We start from the raw sequence: 10,445 nt of genomic DNA, 5'->3' as shown, positions 1-10,445 counted from the left end.
GATTACACTGATTCTATAAGCATTTTTACAACTATTCCAACAATTACAATAATCAATGTAATTCACATTTCTTTAATTTGTCTTAAAATTATTTTGAGAAATCTGTCAATCACATGCCTGAACTTAATATATTATGTGTAAATTTTAAGTTCATTTCACTAGTTTCACAATAGTATATTTTTATAAATGAGTTCAGTTTGAGAAAACTGACCCATGGCAACTTTTGGCAATTGTTGTTTCTTTAAGAATTCACATTAATTGTGGATTTTAAAAAAGAAAACTTTTCTTATGTAGCATATAGAATCCATTTCCCTTTGTACTTTAAACATTGGGGTTCTTTTGTATCGAATATTACTCTGCTTTTTCACATCCCTCTGCATTTATTTATTCATTTATTTATCGATCGAGCAGTGGAGATTTTAAAATCATACTTGCATGTTCTTTTAGAATTATGGTCTTGAAAATTTATTTTTATTTTATTTTTTTCGAGTTGGAGTCTCACTCTGTCACCCAGACTGGAGTGCAGTGGCCGCTCCCGGCTACTGCAGCCTAGACCTACTGGGCTCCGGCGATCCTTCTGCCTCAGCCTTCCAAGTAGCTGGAACTACAGGCGTGCGCTATCATGCCCGGTCAATTTTTTGATTTATTGTAGAGCTGAGGTCTCGCCAAGTTGCCCAGGCGGGTCTCGAACCCTCGGGCTCAGGCAATCCGCTCACCTCAGCCTCCCAAAGCACGGGATTACAGGCTCACCACCGAGACCAGCTGGTCGTGAAGATTTAAAACGTTTTTAGCAACTAGCGGTCTCAACTTCGTGTGATGTAGTCTAAATGAGTAGAAAAGGCTTTGGGTTAAGTGTAAAACTACCTGCTTTTGAATTCTTATGCCCCACTTAATGACCCTGAGGCCTGGAAAACATTGTTTCTTGTCTCTTAGCTACAATTTCATCTATAGAAAGGCAGCAAGTAATATGTATTCAGTATACCTCTCACCGGTTGACCAGAGCTAATAGATGCAGATGCACATTCATACACATCATATTATGGCAAGAACGTACTGCAAGCTCTTTCTAGGAAGAGCACTGAATTATTTATTGTCACATATCCTCAGCACCAGGAAGAGTGTTGTACTATTAGGTACACTAAAAATATGCTGAACTAGATTACTTTACATTATGTGGTCAAAAATTCCATTTTTATTATTAACTCTTTGATGCAATGCAACAAATTTGAACTAAGCTTCTGCGATGAGCAAGTATTAATAAATCCCTACTGGGTAAACGCCAATAAATTTTTGGGTAGTTGAAGGGGAGGAGTGAGATGTGGCGGGTGAGTAAGCAACCACTGTCTTCAGGGACACATAATTCTAAAGAAAAGCAACCAATATTATAATTCTCTAAAATAATATGTGCCTTAATGCGCTAGCATTATCTTTCAGGCAATGTGAATGTTATGTTCTGATGAACACTTAAATGTATCTTATTCCATAAACGTAGTCTGTCAAATTATGTCAGCATCAGTCTTAATCTCCAACTTTAAATGGGACAGTTTCCAAAAATGAATAACTTCCAATAATGTCCAACAACAGTTTGACCATTGCAAGTTAATACACTTCAGAGTAATATGAGCACACTTTTATCTTTTAAAAAAATCATTTAGCATTTACTGATTGAATTTTATTGCACTCTGTCATCAGAATTAATTATTTCTTATGTAGAAATAAGGCTTTGAAACTTGTTATCTTACTTAGAACCTTTGGAAAACATTCAGGCAACTTACAACTTGTCACAACAATTTCTCTGCAAATTAAAAAACATAATTCATCATGACATGTGCATTAATATATTAAGCCTCATAGCTGGGACTACAGGCGTGTTCCACCACATCCAGATGTTTTTATTGTTTGTTTTGTTCTTAATTGCTTTGTAGACATGAGGTCTCACTATGCTGCCCAGGCTTGTTTCAAACTCCTGGGCTCAAGTCATCCATCCTCCTCGACCTCCCAAAATGTTGGGATAACAGACCTGAACGACAGCAGGCAGCCAGGAGTATCTTTGATAATTTAGAAGAAACTCTTTTCAGTCACTCCTGAGTTTAAGTTAATGAGATGATGGTGGATGGAAGTCTAAAGATCGCTTCAATTTGGGAACTGATTGCCAGAGGAACCAAAAATATGTTTAGGGGGTTGAAACTTTCAGCTCCACCCAGTCCAGGGGGAGAGAGGAGATAGACATTCAATCACCAGTGACTAATGATTTAATCAAGTATGCTGATGTAATAGAACTCCTGTAAAATTCTAAATGAAAGGATTTGAAGAACTTCCAGGTTGGTGAACACAAAAATGTGCCAGAAGAGTGTAACACTCCAAGTGCAGGAGATCAGAACTCTTCCAGACTTCTCCTGTGTACAACTTCATCTGGTTGTTCATTTGTTTCCTTTATAATATCCCTGATAACAAACAGGTACACATAATTAAGGTGATTCTTAGAGTTTATGAGCTGTTTTATTAATTATTGAATCTGAAAGAGGAACTGTGGGAACTCCTAGTTTGTAACCCAGATGGACAGACTTGTGGGTAAATTGAGGACAAACTACTTATGATAGAGCCTGAAATCTGGAACAGTTTTGTGTACTAATTCCTTAACCTGAAGGATCTGAGCTATCTTTAGGTCGTTTATGTAAAATTTGAAGTAAATTGTAAGACACCCAGTTGATATCTACAAATAATTAGATAATTGCTTGGTGTAGGAAACTGACACACTTGATATCACAAGTGTTGTGATCAGAAACAGATCATAGCAGTAATACGTAAGGTTTTTGTCTTTATAATAGTGGATTAGTTAGTTATTCTATATAACTATTTACAGATATCAACTTATTTGATTAAAAAAACAGTCATTTCTACTTTTGAATATGTGACTGGTGTTCTCATTCAGTGTGAGCAAACAAATGGTGGCTGTGTAATAATAAAGAGAAGTGACTTTATACTATGGATGTAGAGTGGACTTTCTGGGTTATGAAATTTTCAATCACAAATGAAAACAAAACAAAAATTCTGAAATAAAAAGTATTCCTATAAAACTCCAACCATTTTAAAGTCTCTTTATGCTAATTCTCTTCTCTTTTTAATTACATTCAGATAATAGTTATTTCTACACTATAAAGTAATACTGAGGTCTAATAAATTGCAAAGTCTATATTAGTAGATTACTTTGTGATTCTATTCTTATCTCTTAAAACATTTCAAAGTAATAACAGACCCAATATTAGAAAATATTATTTTTTGATACTATAATACTTTCAGTAGCATAAATTACTTTTAAAACTCTCAGGTTAAAACATTGCTTTCTTAAAAACTTGAAATTTGTAATTCATACTTTATAGAAAATTTTATTTTGCCTTTGATTATTATTATATAATTTAGGCGTAAAGACTTTGCAAACAAACTAATCAGTTTATTTCAGCAATTTTAAGTAATCAATAATAGATGACAATTCACTGGGTATAACATTGTGAACAACCAGGATTTGTAAATTGGGTAGTAAGAGACACCATTTTGGTCTCATCTGTGTAGTCAAGAACATTGCTGTCACTACCACCACTTCCTCTGTAATCTCATTTGTTCAATTCAAATTGATGCAAATAGATGTTCATTAAATGGCACAGATTGGACAATACATTTAATCTTACTTTTCTTATCTCTGAAGTTTAAGGACAAACAACAAAGTAAACACACATATGCATGCATATCCAAAAATGCACATTCACAAATACAAACACAAAAAGTACCATTTAAAAATTATATTGTAACAACTGATTAGTCCTCTCAAAAAAAAAATGAAATTAGATTACTACCTCAAAAATAATAAAATAAATTCTAGAGAAACGGAATATTTAGACATAAAAAATGCATTTGAAGAAACAATAAGATAACTTTTTGTGACCAAGTCAAAGGAGACCATTAAATTATGAATGGAAATGACAAATTAAAAGATAATTAAAAGATAAATCTAACAGTATACATTTTTAAAAATTCACATTAAAACAACACAATAAAGTCAAAATTGAAAACAGAATACAGAAATATTTCCAACTCATGTCAATAACAAATTGTTAATTATTTTAAAACATAAATTTCCTGTAAAAAGGAAAAAAATACTCAACATAAAAATATGCCAAGAATACAAAGATTTCACCACAAAGAAAATGCAAAATCTTATAGGGAGATAGTCAACCTCAGTCATAATTTAAAAAAATCAAAATTATCACCACAGTTTTTTTTACTTTATAAACTAGAAAAGATAATTTCATTTTATTTATTTATTTATTTATTTGAGTTGGAGTTTCACTCTGTCACCCAGGCTGGAGTACAGTGGCATGCTCATGGCTACTGTAGCCTCAATCTGTTGGGCTCAGGCCATCCTTCCACCTTGGTCTTTCAAGTAGCTGGAACTATAGGCGAGTGCTACCATGCCCAGCTAATTTTTTGATTTATTGTAGAGACAAGGTCTCGCCAAGTTGTCCAGGCTCATCGCAAACCACTAGGTTCAGGCAATCCTCTCACCTCAGACTCCCAAAGTGCAGGGATTACAGACTTGAGCCACTGCATCCGGCCTGGAAACATAATTTTATACAACTGTGTTCATAAAACAGAATGAAGAGAAAAGTTCTTATAAAAATTTATCAGTTTTTACCTCAAATATAATACAAATCAATAAATATTGCCTAAATAAACAGACTCTTTAGTGTCCTCAGTGATTTTTAAAAGTACCAAAGTGTTCTGCATCGAAAGTCGTTTAGTACCTCTAGGTAGAGGGAAGATCTGCACATTTATCTTTGGTTTTAGTTATGGAGAAAGATAATATTAATATCAAGTCAAATCTGGGAATGAAAAGGTGAATGAGGTTGGAAGATGGAGAGTATTGCTGAATTAACACAGTTTCATGGATGAATTACTTTTATCTCACTGAATTGTCAGAATTATTCTCAGTGTGCAAGGAGTCTGTTTTTTTTTCATTTAGAGCAATTAATCTAATTCCTTTAATATAAAATAAACTGCCAATAAACATAATTTAATAGAGGAGTATAAACAGGAACATTTTCTGTTCTATGCATGTTTAATTTATATTCTGCTCTAGCTAGGTCCACTGAAGCAATATTAATATTTTTCTCCATCAGGTTGTGATATGGTTAAATGAGCTTGAAATTACTACAAGATGGTCCTTTTAAAAATGATCAAAATGTTCACAAATACTAAATATAGAAGTATGAAACATTTTCAATGAAATAATTTTGTGGATATTACTGGATATCAAGTCTGTCATAAGAGCATCAAATGCTATCATACAGCCTAAGATTATACCTTTGATCCTGTCAGATCTATATTTTTGACATGAAAAGCAATCCAAACCTCCTTCTACTGTCTGTTGTTAACAAGATCCTTGTTGGCTTGTGACAGAAAAAAATGTAAATCACAGATATGCCCTGTCCTTTGATGAATTTACTTTTAATCTTTCTTTTCTACTTGGGAATTTTCTTTCATCTCTGGAAATTTGTTTAAACTCTGTTTAATTTTACTAGCCTTTGATACATTTATTTTGCTATTATTCTTCTGAAGAATACACAAATAATTATTAAAGAATAACCAAATTGATCAAACCAAAAAAAGTCTTTTTGGAAGGGTGCCCAAGATGGTCTTACATTTTGAACTATTTTTCAAAGAAGGGAAGGGGAGAAAATGGACTTACTTGAAAACTAACTACAAATTGCCATGTTTTGTGTCATTAGTCAGATATATATTTTCCAATTACTGTTTCTAATTTCAATTCAATGGCAGTTTTAATTTTAACTGTGTGACTGCCTTCCAATAGTAAAGTGGAGTCCCTATACGCTCTACTTGGATCTGGTCACACTTGTGATTTGAGCACACTTTGAGCACCAGGATACAACAGAAGTGACACTGTGCCTTGCAAGACTAGGACATAAAAGCATGTGCAACTTTCTGCTTTTTTGAGCCCTGAGACACCATGAAATCCACAAGCTACCATTTGTGAGGAGGCCCAACCCACATGTGGAGACACACTGACAGGCACAGCTGAGCCTAGTCTTCAAATGATCTCAGCCTCAGCCCCAGATATGTGAAAGACTTCAGGTGATTTCAGCAGCTAATCAATTAGATAAACCTGAGCCTTTCAAGATTTTTCTTATGAGGTTCCACAAAATATGAAGCAGAGACAAATTATTCACTCTGAGCCCTGTCTCAGGGACTTCCTGACCCATAAAAATGTTGAGCACAAAAATAAAGGCTGTTGCTTTATATCAATAAGTATAAAGTAGTTTGTCACACATCAGTAAATTGGCTCACATAAATATCTTTGTCACATATGAATTTAATTTGCTTTCCCTTTCACCTCCAACATCACACATGTAGTACACCTCCAACATCACACATACAGCAGAAAAATGCAGAGACTATTCTTCCAGAATCTGGAATCTAGTATATGAATATATGCTTATGGAGAAGTCATGGAAAAGCTGCAAAGTCTTTCCTCCTTATAATTCTTATCATCATATCGCTAACTCAGGACAAAGAACCGAGTTAAATAATACATACACTGTCTATGTAGTTACTTCGAAAGCCCCACATATCGTGCTCAAAGCTCTGTTAAAAACCTGCAGCCATACTTAAAGGATTGTCTATTATATCACGATGTCTTGTCTCAAAAAGATAGTGTGAAAGATTCATATTTAGACTGCAAAAATTCTGACGAACATTTAAAGCTGTTGTCCACCTCTTGTGGGAAAGTGACTGGAGATCAAGTACCACACCAGCCTCCAATGAGATGCAGCAGTTACAGGAGCTGGAGTGTGTGCTGAACAGCCAAGAAGTGTGCAGTGAAACTATGACATAATTACTTTCTTGGAAACATTGCCATAATCAGTTTATATTTTATCCTGTAGAATATAACTTTCATACAATGAATGAAGCTATAAATATTATAGTTTTCAATCATGATAAAATAGACCAGTACCTACATATGTTTTATGCATTCATGATATAATTTTTTCTTAATTTTCTCAATATTTTTAGACTATGAAATTCATTTTTTCAAATTGTCCCAGATTTCCAAGAATTTTTCCCATGTGTTTATTGAAAAAAAATTGCATATAAGTTGACCCACAAAGTGCAAACCTGTGGTGTTCAAAGGTCAACTGTATATTCTGCTGAAACTTAAAGGAACTTTAGATGCCTAATAAGTCTAATACTAGGAGGGCTTTATAAGGAAATTCTCAATGACTGTTTTGAGGTGGTTGAGATCAAATTCCTAGAAGATAGATCATGGTGTTCAATGAGACCAATGAAAGAAGGTATAAAAATGCCCAACTAGCCATGCCTAAAGATACAAAGTTCAAGTGTCCTCAGTAAGCCTTATTCAGTGACTGTAGCCAGTGAGTCGATCAACAGGAAAGTGGATGTTATTGACCTAGCAATAGAAAGCTCTTCTGAGGAAGACCCTCTTGCAGAAAGGATATGCAACTTTATGTCAGAAACACAAAGCAGACCTAGCAAAGGGGTTCTCATGTATAAGCCATCCTCTGTAATGGCGTCCGGTGTGACTTTGGTTGATCCTATTGCTATCCCGTTTGCATTAATACACTATTCAGTATCATTCCACCACATGCTCATATGAAGCATGTCATCAGATTTGCCAGGTTTGGATTTTTTTCCTCTATTCCCATTGATCCCCAGTCTCACCTCACTCTTAACCCCTTAACTGCAAGTAGTACATTTGTCACACCTTTAGCACCCATGAAAGTGATACTCACGTTAGCTTATCCAGCAGCAGAAGTGAGACAGGGGTCATGACCAGCAGTGGAAGTAACATTCCTGCTGTCAGCTCACTGAACTAAGGAGGAGTCACTTGATTCTGGGAATTAGTCAACAAAACTGATTTTTTCATGGAACTCTTTACTGTGGGAACTATTTTTTTGACAATTATTTTTATATTTATTAAAAGTCACGTGAATTCTTTTGCTTTCTGAAAGATGAACACAGATAACTGCAGTAAGAACCAAATGACATGCAAGGAGCAACAGATACATTGAACCATAATAGTGTCTTCTCAAGATGTGGATTTCAGTTCCATACCTTAATGGATGGAATCTACAAATCAGTTAAAAATGTTTTTGTTATAATAAATACCAATAAAAAGTATGTAAATTTTCAAGTAAACACTTTTTTCTAATTAAAAAGTTGTAGTCACTGATTCTAGAGTGAAGTGATTTCTGTTTGACTTGATATGAGGGGAAAAAATATATGGAAATAAGTTTACTGTGTGAGTCCTTTCTGTAGAGATCTGTGCTATTTTGTTATAGTAATGAAGCTTCAATAAGTGGCCAAAAAACCAACAAAAGTTAAAACAAACAAACATTAAATAAATTGCTAGTCGGGCTCGGTGACAGCCTGTAATCCTGCGCCTTTGGGAGGCTGAGATCAGTGGATTGCCTGAGCCCGCGGGTTCGAGACCCGCCTGGGCAGCGAGACCTCATCTCTACAATAAATCAAAAAATCAGCCAGGCGTGGTAGCGCATGCCTGTAATTCCGGCTACTCGGAAGGCTGAGGCGGAAGGATCGCCGGAGCCCAGCAGGTCGAGGCTGAGGTGGCCGGGAGTGGCCACTGCACTCCAGTCTGGGCGACAGAGTGAGACTCCAACTCAAAAAAAAAATAAAAATAAAAATAATAAATTGCTGTGGTATTATTTTAGTCAGTTGGCATATTTTGGGGTTTTGACAGGGTTAGAAATTTTATATTGACCTGTTCCTTTGTGATGACTCCCTTGATTATATAATACTATTACTACTAATAATAATAACTTATGTTTATTGAGTAGTTATAATGTGGCCAAACTGTGAAAAGTTTGAGAATTTACCCTGCTTTTAAGTAAGCTAACCTGCTTACAAGGTTTTATAAATAGTGACAGAAGACATGAGATTCCTCTTGAAGAGGAAAGACATTATTACTCAGGAGACTGCAGAAAGCATGAGATTCTTAAGTATTTAGGTGAGACTGTAATAATGCATTTCATTCTCACAATACCCTATGAGGGGGTTTTGACTCTTGTACTCACTGAGAAGATGAGGTTAAGTAACCAGCCAAAGTCAAAAGCTATAGGGTATTGGGAGTTGAACTCAAGTTGAACTCAAGAGGTCTGCAACTGCAGAACTCTTAACCACCTCACTATACTGGCTTTTTAAATGTATAAATGTAGCCAGTACCTTAATAATAATAATATGAAATATTTCGCTTAATACAAAAGACACATTATTGTGAAATAAGATATGAAACCACACATACATAAAATTATTATAATGCATATTATTTTAGTAAAATCATATTTTGATAAATGCCACTGCAGTTCAGCTCTTTCCTAATACAAGAATATAAACTTTTCAAAATTATATTTTAAAAAGTTTTAATTCTTAGGGGAAAAAAAATCTGAATTAACAAGGGTCAGAAAACAGCTTGAGAAATTGGGTCTCAATTTATTCCTGGAATACTGAGCAACTTATATGATGTATACATTTATATACTGAGCTTGTAAGTAAATTACAAACTCTGTTCTGACTCTGCCCAGAAGATGACATGACTTTTCCAAATCCTGTTTCATTGTGATTCTGAGTTTTAAGTAGATAATTTGGTCTTTAAGTATGCAAGAGATTTCATGTCTATGGAATCCATTCCATTGTATTGTGTTTATTGGAGATAAATCTATTGATTTACACAATTTGCTCTGTGATCATGCAGAATTCTTAAAAACACAGCATGCCAAGGCTCTGTCCTGATTCATTGTCTTGGAGAAACTCTAGCAATAACTAGACACTGTGAGCAGGACAAAAGATTCCCCAGATTACCTGCAGAGAATCCTCCTGGTTTTCAATGGTTGTGGTCCAAAGACACTTCCACCAAATTAAATTGCACTCAAATATATTAAAACAATACTATTGAAAGAGAATTCTGCTCAATATGCTGCTCAGCAATGTGTCGTTTGTTTTTTTTCTGTACTAGGAACTATTAAACAAATGAATTAATGTTTACAAACACTTGAAACATGACCTGGTACACAGAGAGCATTTATGAAACTATGCGAGACTTAGTCAAACAAAATAAAAAACAGGAGTACCACATATGGTCAAAGCTACTTACTTTTCACTTGGGAAAAAAAATAAACTATTGTGCTAAAGGTCCTGTCAGAATGTAGCATTCACGGATAACAATGCTTCTATGTGAGCTTAGAATGTGTTAAATGAAAGAAATAAACAATGAACAAAGAGTTGCAAAAGAGATCATAACACAAGGAAGCCACGGGTATGAGCCTGGGAAGATAATAGCCCAGAGCTGGGATTGCAGTGACTCACCAACTGAACTTAAACCTTGAACTTCAGAACCT

General features: G+C 34.8%; 1 pseudogene; it reads left to right on the top strand.

Moving 5' to 3' along the window:
* Positions 1-4,844: 4,844 nt before the first annotated feature.
* On the top strand, positions 4,845-9,058 carry LOC103260309 (annotated as a pseudogene).
* The last annotated feature ends 1,387 nt before the right edge of the window (positions 9,059-10,445 follow it).

Source organism: Carlito syrichta, unplaced genomic scaffold, assembly GCF_000164805.1.
Source record: "Carlito syrichta isolate Samal-C Ts95f unplaced genomic scaffold, Tarsius_syrichta-2.0.1 Scaffold303172, whole genome shotgun sequence".
Taxonomy (NCBI): domain Eukaryota; kingdom Metazoa; phylum Chordata; class Mammalia; order Primates; family Tarsiidae; genus Carlito; species Carlito syrichta.
Note: the sequence above shows the minus strand (reverse complement) of the source record. Positions and strands in the feature narration are given on the sequence as shown.